Genomic DNA, 16869 nt, shown 5'->3' on the forward strand with positions numbered 1-16869 from the left:
CAGGTTTGTTTCCCCGTAATTCAATAGTTCACATGAAAATAATAAACTATGTCTTATCATAAAAGATATATATATATATATATATATATATATATATATATATATATATATATATATACATATACTGTATATATATATAGTATCATACTATTTCTTACCAGAAATAATACTACATATGATATAATACCATATCTAGAGCATATACGATATAATACTGTATATGATATAATACTTTATCTTATCAGAAATATCTGCTTCTGTCTCTGCTGGATTGATCATTAATTCTCAACATTTTGGCAGCATGAGAAGCCTCTGACTGGGATTTTTAAGCAAACAATTGACCGTCGAGAAAATGCAAAATATATAATTAATACTGTACAATACCTTTAACATAGATATATATATAAGGAAATTAATCTGAACATAATTTAGAACCTATTCACATTTGCTTTAGGTTTAAGCCTCCTTTCGATGATTGCCTATTAAAAGCGTAAAAGCTACATTTTACAGCCAGCAGGTGCAAATGGAAAAATCATTTTCAGATCATGCGTCACAAACTTTTGATCTGCTACTCCAAACATGGCCGCCTGTGTTGTGTAGTAGCGATAAGTGCACTTAATTACATTTTCGCTCTCGTTTCTTGGCTAGTTGACTGCACTGTATTCTGTCATGCACAATTAATCTTTACAAAGTGATTAAGAGTTACGAAAATACTTTGCAGTTGGCCAAACTTCATACACCAGGTCTAACAAGACAAACATGAGATGTTCTTCCTGGTGACATGAACTGATCTAGACCAGGAACCTGTAAACAGATCATGAAAACAATGCATTTATGATGAGAAGAACAGTCTCATGTTGAAAGATCCGAGGTGCTCTAGTCTGAACAGCAAGAAATAAAGATGTATACAAACAACAAGAGGGTTCTTCTGAAGACTTGTGGATATTAGCTGTGCTGATAAAATTGCAGTGTATGCAAAATTAATTTTTAATTTGGCAGGCAAAAAAATAAAATGTTATGTTTTAACTTGGTACATTTGATGAATTTGACCTTGCACTCAGTAATGAGTGTCTACAGGCAACAGTAAAGCATGGTGGAATCTTTCTTGCAAGTTTGGGGCTGCATTTCAGCTATTGTAGTTGGGGATTTGCTGAGTATTAATGGAGTGGAGTCATGAATGCTGTGATATACGGCAGCTACTTTCAGGGAGGAGTCTGATTGGTTCTAAATTTATTCTGCAGCAGGAAAACGGCCCCAAATATAAAGCCAATATCCTGGCATCCTGGAAGTGATGATATGGCCCCAAGGAGAGCCCTTGTACCAATATTATCAAGTCTTTATGAGATCACATGAACAGACAGAAGGATTTGCACAAGCCACATCCACATAAGATCGGAGGTTAGTTCTCTTCAATGTTTGGAACAACCTATTACAGGGATACTGCAACAAAGAGGGGCTTTAAGATCATAACGTCTAATTACATGAACATCTGCACTTATTAGAACTGCTTTACCATCATATTAAACAGTGAAGATTTTCCTTGCTCTACCATGGCAAGAGTTAATCAGTTCAGTTGATCTCCTGGAACTCTCCATTCTGATATGTCTCAGCTTTTCTGTGTTGGCCTTTCCCCTCTGATATATATGCTCATCACTGGCACTTGGGAGTTGCCAGTGATAGTTCTACTTCCTGGTTTGGTGGTGGATGGGAAAGTTCAGTGTTTGGATTTGGCAGTTGGAGACTTTTTCTGGAGATTGCTGTATATTTATCCTTATTTTCTCACCTTTTTTTCCCCTTCCTATATCTCCCCTGATTCCCACTCTGTTGTTTTGTAAGTGTATTTATATGATTCTATTTTTTTTTAGAACTGTCTGTTTACTCCTGTCTGTCTGGTTAGTGTTTTCCTATACACTTCGGCCCCTCAACTCCCCGGGTGGGGGAGGGATCAGATAAGGGTCAAATTAGAAGCATAGCTAGGTGCAAGACCCTGGAATCTCCACCAGCTGAGGTAATTCGAAGGACAGGGATAGACTATAGCAGCCCCTAGTTCGAGAAGGTGCCCAAAGTCCCTTGTCACTACATGGCAACCTACCTGCTGAGTTTCTACAAAAACTGCATGCATCTGTACTTAGAAGAACTGATGAAAGCATGATTTCTCTTCTGTTGGATTTTGTAAATGGATAAAAATAAATTGTTAACTCTTCAATTTTTAAAAGCATTCTTACTTTGCAACTAAATCTGAATTCTAGAGTTCCTTCTATTGTTAAATGAAAGTGTAATCACTCTGTTTTGAGTGTTTACCAACTAACCCCAGTGTTTACCAATTAATTTACCAAAGTGTTTACCAACTAATGTGTGTGAGTTGTTTGAAATAATGTGTTCAGTTCTTTCCAATTAGTCTAATATTATACATGTACACAAGCCACCAGAGTACAGCAGCTAGATGCACATGCTTGCTTGTGGCAAGCAATTTTACCTACATTTCCTGGTCCTATCCAATTTTGTAAGAGCACATGTATTTTTATTTTCTTCCATGTTAATATAAAATATTTCTCTAGACTTGGAATGCATATTTCAATTGTCTATTTCAGATATCGCACTCTCTACGACCAACTGCGACTGCCATCGTTGCAACATATTTGTTACTAGTCATGAATGTCTAACAATTTATGCAACTAAGCATTTTAGGTTTTATTAACTTACTTTTCATATTGATTGAAATGCATTATTAACCCCTTCATGACCCAGCCTATTTTGACCTTAATGACCTGGCCATTTTTTGCAATTCTGACCAGTGTCCCTTTATAAGGTAATAACTCAGGAACGCTTCAACGGATCCTAGCAATTCTGAGATAGTTTTTTCGTGACATATTGGGCTTCATGATGGTGGTAAATTTAGGTCGATAATTTTTGCGTTTATTTGTGAAAAAAATGGAAATTTGGAGAAAATTTTGAAAATTTCGCAATTTTCAAATTTTGAATTTTTATTCTGTTAAACCAGAGAGTTATGTGACACAAAATAGTTAATAAATAACATTTCCCACATGTCTACTTTACATCAGCACAATTTTGGAAACAAAGGTTTTTTTTGCTAGGAAGTTATAAGGGTTAAAATTTGACCAGTGATTTCTCATTTTTACAACAAAATTTACAAAACCATTTTTTTAAGGGACCACCTCACACTTGAAGTCAGTTTGAGGGGTCTATATGGCTGAAAATGCCCAAAAGTGACACCATTCTAAAAACTGAACCCCTCAAGGTGCTCAAAACCACATTCAAGAAGTTTATTAACCCTTCAGGTGTTTCACAGCAGCAGAAGCAACATGGAAGGAAAAAATAAACATTTAAATTTTTAGTCACAATAATGATCTTTTAGCAACAATTTTTTTATTTTCCCAAGGGTAAAAGGAGAAACTGGACCCCGAAAGTTGTTGTACAATTTGTCCAGAGTATGCTGATACCCCATATGTGGGGGGAACCACTGTTTGGGCGCACGACAGGGCTCAGAAGGAAAGGAGCGCCCAATCGTTAGCGGACACCATATCGCGTTTGGAGAGCCCCCGTGTGCCTAAACATTGGAGCTCCCCCACAAGTGACCCCCTTTTGGAAACTAGACCCCCCCAAGGAACTTATCTAGATGCATAGTGAGCACTTTAAACCCTCAGGTGCTTCACAAATTGATCCGTAAAAATGAAAAAGTACTTTTATTTTCACAAAAAATTTCTTTCAGACTCAATTTTTTCATTTTCACATGGGCAACAGGATAAAATGGATCCTAAAATTTGTTGGGCAATTTCTCCTGAGTACACCGATACCTCATATGTGGGGGTAAACCACTGTTTGGGCACACGGTAAGGCTTGGAAGGGAAGGAGCACCATTTGACATTTTGAATGAAAAATTAGCTCCAATCGTTAGCGGGCACCATGTCGCGTTTGGAGAGCCCCTGTGTGCCTAAACATTGGAGCTTCCCCACATGTGACCCCATTTTGGAAACTAGACCCCCCCAAGGAACTTATCTAGATGCATAGTGAGCACTTTAAACCCTCAGGTGCTTCACAAATTGATCCATAAAAATGAAAAAGTACTTTTTTTTCACAAAACAATTCTTTCAGCCTCAATTTTTAAATTTTTACATGGGCAACAGGATAAAATGGATCTGAAATTTGTTGGCCATTTTCTCCTGAGTAAGCTGATACCTCATATGTGGGGGTAAAGCACTGTTTTGGCGCACGGCAAGGCTCGGAAGGAAAGGCGTGCCATTTGACTTTTTGAATGGAAAATTAGCTCCAATCGTTAGCGGACACCATGTCGCGTTTGGAGAGCCCCTGTGTGCCTAAACATTGGAGCTTCCCCAAAAGTGATCCCATTTTGGAAACTAGACCCCCCAAGGAACTAATCTAGATGTGTGGTGAGCACTTTGAACCCCCAAGTGCTTCACAGAAGTTTATAACGCAGAGCCGTGAAAATAAAAAATACATTTTCTTTCCTCAAAAATGATTTTTTAGCCCAGAATTTTTTATTTTCCCAAGGGTAACAGGAGAAATTGGACCCCAAATGTTGTTGTGCAGTTTGTCCCGAGTAAGCTGATACAACATATGTGGGGGTAAACCACTGTTTGGGCACACGGCAGGGCTCGGAAGGGAAGGCACGCCATTTGGCTTTTTGAATGGAAAATTAGCTCCAATCGTTAGCGGACACCATGTCGCGTTTGGAGAGCCCCTGTGTGCCTAAACATTGGTGTTCCCCCACAAATGACCCCATTTTGGAAACTAGACCTCCCAAGGAACTAATCTAGATGTGTGATGAGCACTTTGAACCCCCAAGTGCTTCACAGAAGTTTATAACGCAGAGCCATGAAAATAAATTTCCTCAAAAATAATATTTTAGCCCAGAATTTTTTATTTTCCCAAGGGTAACAGGAGAAATTTGACCCCAAAAGTTGTTGTCCAGTTTCTCCTGAGTACGCTTATACCCCATATCTGGTAAACCACTGTTTGGGCACACGTCGGGGCTCGGAAGGGAAGTAGTGACGTTTTGAAATGCAGACTTTGATGGAATGCTCTGCGGGTGTCACGTTGCGTTTGCAGAGCCCCTGATGTGCCTAAACAGTAGAAACCCCCCACAAGTGACCCAATTTTGGAAACTAGACCTCACAAGGAACTTATCTAGATGTGTGTTGAGCACTTTGAACCCCCAAGCGCTTCACAGAAGTTTATAACGCAGAGCCGTGAAAATAAAAAAACATTTTTCTTTCCTCAAAAATAATTTTTTAGCCCAGAATTTTTTATTTTCCCAAGGGTAACAGGAGAAATTTGACCCCAAAATTTGTTGTTCAGTTTCTCCTTAGTACGCTGATACCCCATATGTGGGGGTAAACCACTGTTTGGGCACACGTCGGGGCTCGGAAGGGAAGTAGTGACGTTTTGAAATGCAGACTTTGATGGAATGCTCTGCGGGTGTCACGTTGCGTTTGCAGAGCCCCTGATGTGCCTAAACAGTAGAAACCCCCCACAAGTGACCCAATTTTGGAAACTAGACCTCCCAAGGAACTTATCTAGATGTGTGTTGAGCACTTTGAACCCCCAAGCGCTTCACAGAAGTTTATAACGCAGAGCCGTGAAAATAAAAAAACATTTTTCTTTCCTCAAAAATAATTTTTTAGCCCAGAATTTTTTATTTTCCCAAGGGTAACAGGAGAAATTTGACCCCAAAATTTGTTGTTCAGCTTCTCCTTAGTACGCTGATACCCCATATGTGGGGGTAAACCACTGTTTGGGCACACGTCGGGGCTCGGAAGGGAAGTAGTGACGTTTTGAAATGTAGACTTTGGAATGCTCTGCGGGAGTCACATTGCGTTTGCAGAGCCCCTGATGTGCCTAAACAGTAGAAACCCCCCTCAAGTGACCCCATTTTGGAAGCTAGACCCCCAAAGGAACTTATCTAGATGTGTGGTGAGCACTTTGAACCCCCAAGTGCTTCACAAAAGTTTATAACGCAGAGCCGTGAAAATAAAAAATAATTTTTCTTTCCTCAAAAATAATTTTTTAGCCCTGCAATTTTTTATTTTCCCAGGGGTTACAGGAGAAATTGAACCCCAAAAGTTGTTGTCCAGTTTGTCCTGAGTATGCTGGTACCCCATATGTGGGGGTAAACCACTGTTTGGGCACACGTCGGGGCTCGGAAGGGAGAGAGCACCATTTGACTTTTTCAACGCAAGATTGGCTGGAATCAATGGTGGCGCCATGTCGCGTTTGGAGACCCCCTGATGTGCCTAAACAGTGGAAACCCCTCAGTTCTAACTCCAACACTAACCCCAACACACCCCTAACCCTAATCCAAACTCTAACCATGACCCTAATCACAACCCTAACCCCAACACACCCCTAACTCTAATCCCAACCCTAACCATAACCCTAATCACAAGCCTAACCCTAATCTTAACCCTAATTTCAACCCTAACCCCAACACACCCCTAACCCTAATCCCAACCCTAACCACAACACACCCCTAACCCTAATCCCAACCCTAACCATAACCACATGCCTAACCATAACCCCAACACACCCCTAACCCTAATCTTAACCCTAATTCCAACTCTAACCCTAAGGCTATGTGCCCACGTTGCGGATTTGTATGCGGATTTTTCCGCACTGGTTTTGAAAAATCCGCAGGTAAAACACACTTTACCACGGATTTCCAGTGTTTTTTGTGTGGATTTCACCTGCGGATTCCTATTATGGAGTAGGTGTGAAGCGCTGCGGAATCAGCACAAAGAATTGACATGTTGCGGAAAATACAAAGCAGCATTTCCACGCGGTATTTTCCATGGGCACTGCGGATTTCGTTTTCCATAGGTTTACGTGGTACTGTAAACGTGATGGAAAACTTCTACGAATCCGCAGCGACCAATCCGCTGCAGATCCCCAGCCAAATCCGCACTGTGTGCACATAGCCTAATTGTAACCCTAACCCTAATTGTAACCCTAACCCTAATTGTAACCCTAATTCTAACCCTAACCCTAATTGCAACCCTAACCCTAAGTGCAACCCTAACCCTAATTCTAACCCTAATTGCAACCCCAACCCTAATTTCAACCCTAACCCTAATTGCAACCCTAACCCTAATTCTAACCCTAACCCTAATTCTAACCCTAACCCTAAGTGCAACCCTAACCCTAAGTGCAACCCTAAGTGCTACCCTAACCCTAAGTGAAACCCTAACCCTAAGTGCAACCCTAACCCTAAGTGCAACCCCAACCCTAAGTGCAACCCCAAGTGCAACCCTAACCCTAAGTGCAACCCTAACCCTAAGTGCAACCCTAACCCTAAGTGCAACCCTAAGTGCAACCCTAACCCTAGGTGCAACCCTAACCCTAAGTGAACCCTAGCCCTAACCCTAGTGGAAAAATAAAAATAAATATATTTTCTTTATTTTTTTATGTTCCCTACCTATGGGGGTGATAAAGGGGGGGTTATTTACTATTTTTTTTATTTTGATCGTTGTGATAGAACCTATCACAGCGATCAAAATGTACCTGGAAAGAATCTGCCGGCCGGCAGATTCGGCGGGAGCACTGCGCATGCGCCCGCCATTTTGGAAGATGGCGCCACCCATGGAGAAGACGGACTGACACCGGGAGGGACATCGGAGCTCGGTAAGTATGGGGGTGTGGGATCGGAGCACGGGGGGGATCAGAGCATGGGGGGAGCGGACAGGAGGATGGGGGGAGCAGACAGGAGGACGGAGGGGAGCAGGGGACATGACAGGATGGAGAGGAGGAGATCGGTGGCGGTGGGGGGGCAGATCGGGGTCTCCAGCCATGGCAGATGCTATTGCAGCATCGGCCATGGCTGGATTGTAATATTTTACCAATTTTCATAGGTGAAATATTACAGATTGCTCTGATTGGCTGTTTCACTTTCAACAGCCAATCAGGGCGATCGTAGCCACGGTGGGGCGAAGCCACCCCCCCCCCCCCCCCCCGGGCTGAAGCACCACTCCCCCTGTTCCTGCAGATCAGGTGAAATTGGAGTTAACCCTTTCACCCGCTCTGCAGGGACGCGATCCCTCCATGACGCCACATAGGCATCACAGGTCCGATTGGCACCGACTTTCATGACGCCTACGTGGCGTCAAAGGTCGGGAAGGGGTTAAAAAAAAGAGATATTAAGGTTTTATAACTGTCCGACTAGTCGCATTTAACAATCGTGGGCTCCATAACAAAACTGCTGGCTATTGCCACAAATTTCTTTCCATGCATCTATTTACGTAGAAAAGGATAAAACTTGCGTATTTAGGATAAAACTTTTTTGTGAAGGGTGCAGAAATGTTAAACCAAAAATTGGTTATCGTTAACAAAGTTTAGAAACAAATTACATGTTATACTTTTGTCCAAGATGTATTCTAAACCCAAACATGGCACATGCGATCAGTGTCGGACTGGGATGTTAAGAGCCCACCAGTAACATATAGTGGGGTTGGGGGCCCAGATCTACACAGGGGCTCACCGGGGGATTCCCCTGTTACCCTATGGGCCAGTCCAAGCCTGCATGCGATGGACGTGGCAGGGCGATTGAAAACACCCTAATATCATGAATAAGAATGTGATTGCCACTAGCAGCAGCTCTAACACCACCGGTGGGATGGGCAATGTAAGGCCAGGTAAAAGTATGCAGCTAATGAATTCTTTTGAAAACCCTGCTATTAGAAGTGGAAATAAAGAACAAAAACAATAAATTGTGAATAAAAATAGACTAAAAAGAGATACTGACTACAAACGACAATGTTTCTATACAAATGCACAGAACATGGGTAACAAACAAGGAGAATTCGAGCTGCTAACAAAGATATGATGTCATAGGCATCACTGAAACTTGGTGGGATGTTACACATGATTGGAATACAAAGCTTAAAGGCTATAACTTTTTATTAGAAACAGGATGAACAAGAGGGGAGATGTTGCATTGTATGTTAGCGTATAACACCACAGAGATCCAAGTTTGAGAATGGTAGCTCTGCAGAAACTGTTTGGGTTTGTATAGAAAGAGAAGAACGGAAAGGACACTATTCTAGATGTTTATTATAGGCCACCTGGACAGACTTAGGGTATGTTCACACGATCCTGATTTCAATCCTTTTTTTTCAGGACTAAAAACCGCAGCTCTTGGCAGAAAACGCAGGTGCGTTTTTTGGTGCGTTTTTTGATGCGGTTTTTGATGCGGTTTTTAGTGCGTTTTTTATGCAGTTTTCTCTGCAGATTGTCTGTGTTTGACACAAATAAAGCTTACTGCAGTGGGGGAAAAAAAAAATAAATGATGTCATTTCCTTGTCCAACCCTTTTCTTCTTCCATCCTCCATTTTGGAACTTACACATCAAAATGAGTGGACGTGCTGAGCGTAGGCCAGATGACAGCCCGCGGATCCAGCTCCGCACGCCACACCGGATTGCGATCCTGGGGTTGATGCTTCTAATTCTGAATCGACAAGCACGTCAGGTAAGCAGATGTCTGTTTGTTTTATATATTGGGTTAGGGGTACATGTCCACGTTCTGGAAACGCTGTGTGTTTGGTGCTGCGTGTGGCCGCAGCATCAAACACGCAGCGTCCAGATGTTCCAGCATAGTGGAGGGGATTTCATGAAATCACGTGTCCACTGTGTGTCATCCGTCAGCCCTGTGACTCTGGACATGCTGCGCGTCTTTTATGATCACAGCATGTCCGTGTTCCTTGTTGAGAAGCTGCGGCTCCACAAGGAATAAAACAGGGCCCTATGTGTGGGGTGCGATGATGCTGGATTTGTACAATGAACACATCTGGCATCATTGCGTCCCAGAAGTGGGTGGGGCTTTGCACAGAGCGGCTTTGGCGCTCCAACGATAACGATGGCCATCCTGAACGTGGACACGTACCCTTACATAATCCGCATTGCTTTCCAGGCATGTTTGATTTTTTTTTCTCATTGTTGTGTTTTACAAAATATATATATTTTTTTATTTTAGAGGCAGCGGCGGCAGAGAATACGTGCGCAGAAAAGGATGTGGGTGCACCCGCTTGTAGCAGAGCGAACAGAGAAGGGGCACTTTTATGTGCTGTACAATGATTTGAGGAGGTAAGTAGAAATATATTGAATGACAAATTTACCTTTTTTTGCTAACAATACTTGTGAAGTAACCCTTTTTTTAATTTCTTTGTCAATTTTCAGATATCCGGAAAAATTTATCTCTTTTTGTCGGCTACCAATTATGGCATTTGACAGACTGCTTACCATCCTGGCACCCCATTTGACGCTGCAAGACACAGTGATGAGGAAGTCCATCTCTGCAGAGGAAAGGCTGCTCATCACCTTGCAGTAAGTAATAATTTTTTTGGGGGAATGTTGTTAGGTCTCTATTTTACACGTCTCTGTGTCCACTATGTGTGATTAAACCCACCCACTCCTCTTGTTGGACGTGGAGCACACATACACACACACACATGTGAGATACGGGCGAGTGTTGGATGGTAATCCCCGGCCCTGCCGCCTGCACTCTGGAGCGGAGTGTGCACCCACATACCAATACATGGAGCCGCACGCTCCACAACGGAGTGCATGCAGCAGGTCCGGGGATTACCATGCAACACTCGGTCATATCTCGCATGCGTGTGTGCACAAGTCCCATCAGGCTTTTTATTTAATGTTTTTTACACCCTTTGTGTTGTGCTGGGTGTTAATGCCATCATTATTGAATGGTGCTGGATGCATATTATAGCGGCTTTAACTTGTGACATGTTGTAATTACCTTTTTGTGTGACATTTCTAATTTTCTTTTTTGTTTCTTTGCAGATTTTTGGCCACAGGAGAGAGCTATACATCCCTGCACCTCCAATTTAGAGTTGGTAAATCTACCATCTCTAACATTGTGAGGTGTACATGTACCGTCATCTGGCAGAAGTTGCAGCCTATAGTGATGCCTTCCCCCACCGAGGAGACTTGGCTGCAGGTTGCAGCAGGCTTTCAGTCTGTGGCCAATTTCCCAAACTGCATAGGTGCAGTCGATGGTAAACATGTAAGGGTTCAGCAGCCACCACGATCAGGATCACGCTTCTTTAATTATAAGAAGTATTTTTCAGTGGTCCTGATGGCGGTGGCTGATGCCCATTACAAATTTGTTGCCATTGATGTTGGTGCCTATGGTAGTACTGGGGATTCTCGGGTGTTGCGAACGTCACAGATTGGGATGCAAATTCTTCGAGATGGCGGCACGCTCCCAGCCCCAAGACCTTTGCCGGGTTCCACACATCCAGTACCCTTTGTGATGGTATCGGATGAGGCGTTTCCCTTAACGACAACCTTGCTGCGCCCATACCCACGAAGGGGACTGGATGCCCGGCGAAGGATTTTTAATTATCGGCTGAGTCGTGCACGCAGATATGTGGAATGCACCTTTGGGACCATGACTAGTCAGTGGAGGATCTTTCACACTGCCATTCAGTTGGACACTGACACCGTTGATGCTGTGATAAAGGCTTGCTGTGTACTCCACAACTATGCTCGTGAGTACAACACTGACGTAGATGTGGAGTACCAGCAGCCAGTATTTAATCCAGTTGTCAACGGGGGTATGGGCAGGCCGTCCAACTCTGGTGTGCGTGTGAGAGAATCCTTCACTGACTACTTTATGAGTCCAGAAGGTGCCGTGCACTGGCAATACTCCTGTGCTGGTGTTGAGCAGCCTGACCAGCAGAGAAGGATGCATCTACACTGACCGTCCCCCAAAAGTTGCCGACATCGCTGCTAACAGTTGTGAAAAGATCACGAAGAATGATAAACGACAGCAATCAACACCAAATTTTGTTTCAAAAATTTTTTTTTTCAACTTACCAAAAAAAGAAAAAAAAAATTGGTTGTAATTTAAATAAAAAAAATTTTTGCATTTAATTTTGTTTGTTTCTTTGTATGTCAGAAAAATGGGTGGTGTTTTCATAAATTAACAGCAGTATGAGATATACAATAGTTAACACATCAACCCCTAAACCACTAATCGATAGCCCATAAACCCAGGACAGCGGCCTTGTCCCCATTGTCTAAAAAGAAGAGAATATTTTTTGAAAAAAAACATTTATTTTAAAGAACACAAATTGGTGGTAATTTTTACAATTGATTTTTCAATTTGAAAAAAAATATATAAACAGCCCCTTTCAAAGCCAACATGCAACAGGAGCTACAAACAAAAGCTCTGGTCTGGACACCATTCAATTAAGAAAGGTGTACTCTTGAGAATAGAGGAAATTTGTTGCCTCTGCTTGAGAAGTTGTTCCCCCCAGCTGGTGCAAACTTCCTCTATCACCAACACTTCCTTGGCTGCCTCTATCTCCATAACTTCCTTGGCTCCCTCTATCTCCATAACTTCCTTGGCTCCCTCTATCTCCGTAACTTCCTTGGCTGTTGGCCAAATACTGGTGTCTTGTAGCTGGTGTTTCAGGTGTTCTGTGTCGGGGCCTGAAAAGTCCCAACACCCCCATCAGAACCTCATTGTATGGCGAAATAGGAGCAGGGTCCTCCAGAGCAGTGAGGGACATCTGGACCATAGACATAAAAAGAGATTGTCTATCCGGTGGCAGGGAGCATGTTTTTCTTGCGACAGTTAGTGCGAACGAGTCGCAATGGTCGTCGCTACTTGATTTTTTGATGAAATCCAAGGTGTCACTGGCAATTTGAACCATTTGGTCCTCTTGGTTCTTCTTTGTTTTTTTTGTTTTTTTCTCTGCTGCCACCGGATAGACAGCTCTCTTCTCCACTCTCACAGCTTCTACGGAATCAGATGCTTCAGCAGCTGCTGAAGCAGATGTGGATGCAGCTGTTGAAGTGGATGTTGATTCAGCAGAAGCTGTGGGAATGGAGGGAGAGATGGTCCCTCCCACTCCAGAGGAACTGCCTGCTCCATCCTCTGTGTCGCTGTCCTCTAAATCAGCTGCAGACATGTTTCCTTCCGTCCTGTGGGGGGAAAAAAAGATCATTAATAAAATTTTTAGCACAACATATTATATATAAATAATCTTCTGGAGTGGATTTTAACTTACCTTCTCAATGTCCTGCTGGTCACAATGAACTGTAGCTCTTCGCTGAATGGGAATTTTGTTTTGCTCGGCGAAGAGCCACTCCTTGAACAGTCATTTAGATATTTGTTAAATCGGTCTCTGATGGAGCGCCAACGTTGCCTCACATCTTTATCTACCAAAAAAAGGTTCCAAAAAACAACAATTTTTTAGAGATCTAAACAAATTATATTTTTTAATATACTAAAGGTTTACTAAATAAATGTAATTATAATTACCAATTTGCCGTCGTGTTGCCCCAGGATATTTGTCCCAATCCGGGAACATGTCGCGAACTATTTTTGTCCACGCGAGTTCCCTAAAATATTTATCCTTATAGGATTCATCTGAAGGGTCCCACAGGGCCGGATAATCACGAACCTACAATGAATACAATAGTGTCATCTCATAATCTATAGAACGACCAAGTAATGTTACACAAATGCTTTTAAAAAGTTGAAATATATCAAAATAAACCCTAATAAATGAACACAAGCACAAACTGAAAACACAAACACCAACAAAAACGTTTGTGTGCAGTTGTTTTACTACTAGCTCTGGCGCCGTCAATCCAGAGCGGTGCGTGCGCCAATCAACAACATCAAGTAAAAAACCCACTATAAACTTAAGTCAATAAGATGCCTATCCATTATTAATCCTATTAAAGGGTTACTATAATATATGTGGACCCCCTAAAAAAAAATATATATATAAAAAAAAAATATGTGCCACGTATATATGTGCCACGTATTTCAGTGCCACTTAAATACGTGCCACGTATTTTAGTGCCACGTATTTAAGTGCCACGTATTTCAGTGCCACGTATTTAAGTGCCACGTATTTAAGTGCCACGTGCCACGTATTTCAGTGCCACGTATTTTAGTGCCACGTATTTTAGTGCCACGTATTTCAGTGCCACGTATTTCAGTGCCACGTGCCACGTATTTAAGTGCCACGTATTTAAGTGCCACGTATTTAAGTGCCACGTGCCACGTATTTCAGTGCCACGTATTTTAGTGCCACGTATTTAAGTGCCACGTATTTAAGTGCCACGTATTTCAGTGCCACGTATTTCAGTGCCACGTATTTAAGTGCCACGTATTTCAGTGCCACGTATTTCAGTGCCACGTGCCACGTATTTCAGTGCCACGTATTTTAGTGCCACGTATTTTAGTGCCACGTATTTCAGTGCCACGTGCCACGTATTTAAGTGCCACGTATTTAAGTGCCACGTATTTAAGTGCCACGTATTTCAGTGCCACGTATTTAAGTGCCACGTATTTAAGTGCCACGTATTTAAGTGCCACGTATTTCAGTGCCACGTATTTTAGTGCCACGTATTTCAGTGCCACGTATTTCAGTGCCACGTGCCACGTATTTAAGTGCCACGTATTTAACTGCCACGTATTTCAGTGCCACGTATTTCAGTGCCACGTATTTAAGTGCCACGTATTTAAGTGCCACGTATCACGTGTTTCTGTGCCATGTATATACGTGCCACGTATTTTAGTGCCACGTATATACGTGCCACGTATTTAAGTTGCACGTATTTTTGCTATTGTAAGGTGGCATTAATCCCGGTTAATAATGGAGAGGCGTCAATAAGACGCCTATCCATTATTAATGCTATTAAAGGGTTAAATGGCGGAAAAAATTGGCGTGGGCTCCCGCGCAATTTTCTCCGCCAGAATGGTAAAGTCCGGAACAGTACGCGATACACTGCTAGGAGCTTCGCTCCTGGCAGTGTATCGCCGGAGAGCAGGGGATCGGCGTGGGACACTCGTTTTATGGATTCTGCGGACAGGGAGTATGAATTTGATTTTTTATTTTGGGTTTTTTTCCTGGAGGATCGAGGGCTTCGCCTACAAGTGTGCTGTTGGTGAGTATATACTCTATGTTATGTGTTGTATGTACTGTACTGTGTCATGTATGTGTATTGTGTGTTTTGTGTAACTTTACAATTGTGCTAAGTCGCCGGACACAGGGACAACTCTCCCATCCTAATACCGGATGGGAGTAGTAATCCCATACGGCGACTTAGCACAATGGAGGCACTAGCGTCGCATGGGGACACACACGCATACACACACACACACACACACACATACACACACACATACATACACACACACACACACACATACATACATACCAAATCAATCAGATGCCCGACATCGATCCCCATGCGACGGTATGCCTCCATGACAGTCTCTTCAGGATACAGGACCACACTCCGCCCACGCACTTCCGGCCACGCACTTCTGCCCGCTTCCCCGCACTTCCTGCTGCAGCGGTTCTGCACCACAAACCGCAATAAAACCCGCAGATATATTTTTGATCTGCGGGTTTTACTGCGGGTTTGACCTCACAATGGAGGTCTATGGGTGCAGAACCGCTGCGGTTTCGGACAAAGAAGTGACATGCTCCTTCTTTTTTCCCGCAGCTATTCAGCGCGGTTTGTTTTTTTAAATTCAGGATCATGTGCACAGCGGTTCCTGTTTTCCATAGGGTACAATGTACTGTACCCTGCATGGAAAAAAGCTGCGGAACCGCAGCGGCAAAACCGCTGCGGTTCTGCAGTAAAAAACGCACTGTGTGAACATGGCCTTAAGATATGAACTGTTTTTACATCACATGACTCTGTTCTCAAAAAAGTACGACATAGGAGATTTTAACTATCCAGATATTTGTTGGGAATCTCTCTCAGGCAAAAGTAATGGGTCCAGAAAATTCTTATCCTCTCTTGCTGACAACTTTATCTTTCAAAATGTAGAAGAAAGAACAAGAGGATCTGCAATCTTTGATCTAATTATTACCAAAATGGAGGAAATGGTTGAGGAAGTAAAGGTGGTTGGGAATTTAGGCAGCAGCAATCATGCTATCCTCAAATTTTGGATTACAAGAGGAGGAAGATCAATGAGGACTCAGACTTTAAGGTTGGACTTTAGAACAGAAGATTTCAATGGACTCAGAAAGAGGGCAGGAAAGGACCAATGGGTGGATGTTCTAAATTACAGAAATATCCAAGAAGGATGGTAAATTTTGCTAAACAAAATTCTCACTGCACAATCTGTAACAATCCTGAAAAGAAGGAAATACTGGAAGCATTTAAAGAGACCAGGATGGATGAACACATAACTTAAAAACTTGTTAAAATGAAAAAATAAATATATATTTAATGGAAAGAGGGGGGCATATCTAAAGAAGAATATAATGCTATTTGCAGGTAATGCAGGGAAGAAGAGCTAAAGCTGGTAATTAAGTGAGGCTTGCAAGGGAGACCAAAAACAGTAAAAAATGATTCTGGGGGTATGTCAAAAGCTAAAGAAAAGTCGAAGATGCTACAAGATTTTTACAGGATGAAAAGGATGAAGTGGTCAAAAATGATGTTGAGAAGGCCGAACTTTTATATTCCTATTTTGCATCTGTGTTCTCTAAGAAGCAGTTGTAACATCAACTGATCTTCACGGTGCTATCAAAGGAATTAAAGAATTTACACTATATACAAACAGAGGGATGGTGAGGGAACACTTCGATAAGTTACATGAATTTAAATTTCCTAGTCCAGATGAATTACATCCTAGGGTACTGAAAGAGATAGCAGGGTAAATTGCAGAACCAGTAGCCAGAATCTTTGAAAAATCCTGTAGAACAGGAGAAGTCCAAGAAGATTGGAGAAGGGCAAATGTTGTCCCTATCTTAAAAAAGGAAAGGAGATGGAACCAGGAAATTACAGGCCAGTGAGCCTTACTTCTATACCAGGAAAAATCTTTGAACAAATTATTAAACAGCA

At 42.3% G+C, this 16869-nt stretch overlaps 1 long non-coding RNA gene across 1 annotated transcript; it reads right to left on the reverse strand.

Moving 5' to 3' along the window:
* Window positions 1-12751: 12751 nt before the first annotated feature.
* On the reverse strand, window positions 12752-13339 carry LOC143781476 (uncharacterized). Its single transcript, XR_013216732.1, has 3 exons — window positions 13316-13339; window positions 13062-13212; window positions 12752-12975 (listed from the first exon to the last, which is right to left on the reverse strand). It is a non-coding gene; the product is annotated as an uncharacterized LOC143781476 (long non-coding RNA).
* Window positions 13340-16869: the final 3530 nt, after the last annotated feature.

This window comes from Ranitomeya variabilis, chromosome 6 (genome assembly GCF_051348905.1).
Source record: "Ranitomeya variabilis isolate aRanVar5 chromosome 6, aRanVar5.hap1, whole genome shotgun sequence".
Lineage (NCBI taxonomy): Eukaryota > Metazoa > Chordata > Amphibia > Anura > Dendrobatidae > Ranitomeya > Ranitomeya variabilis.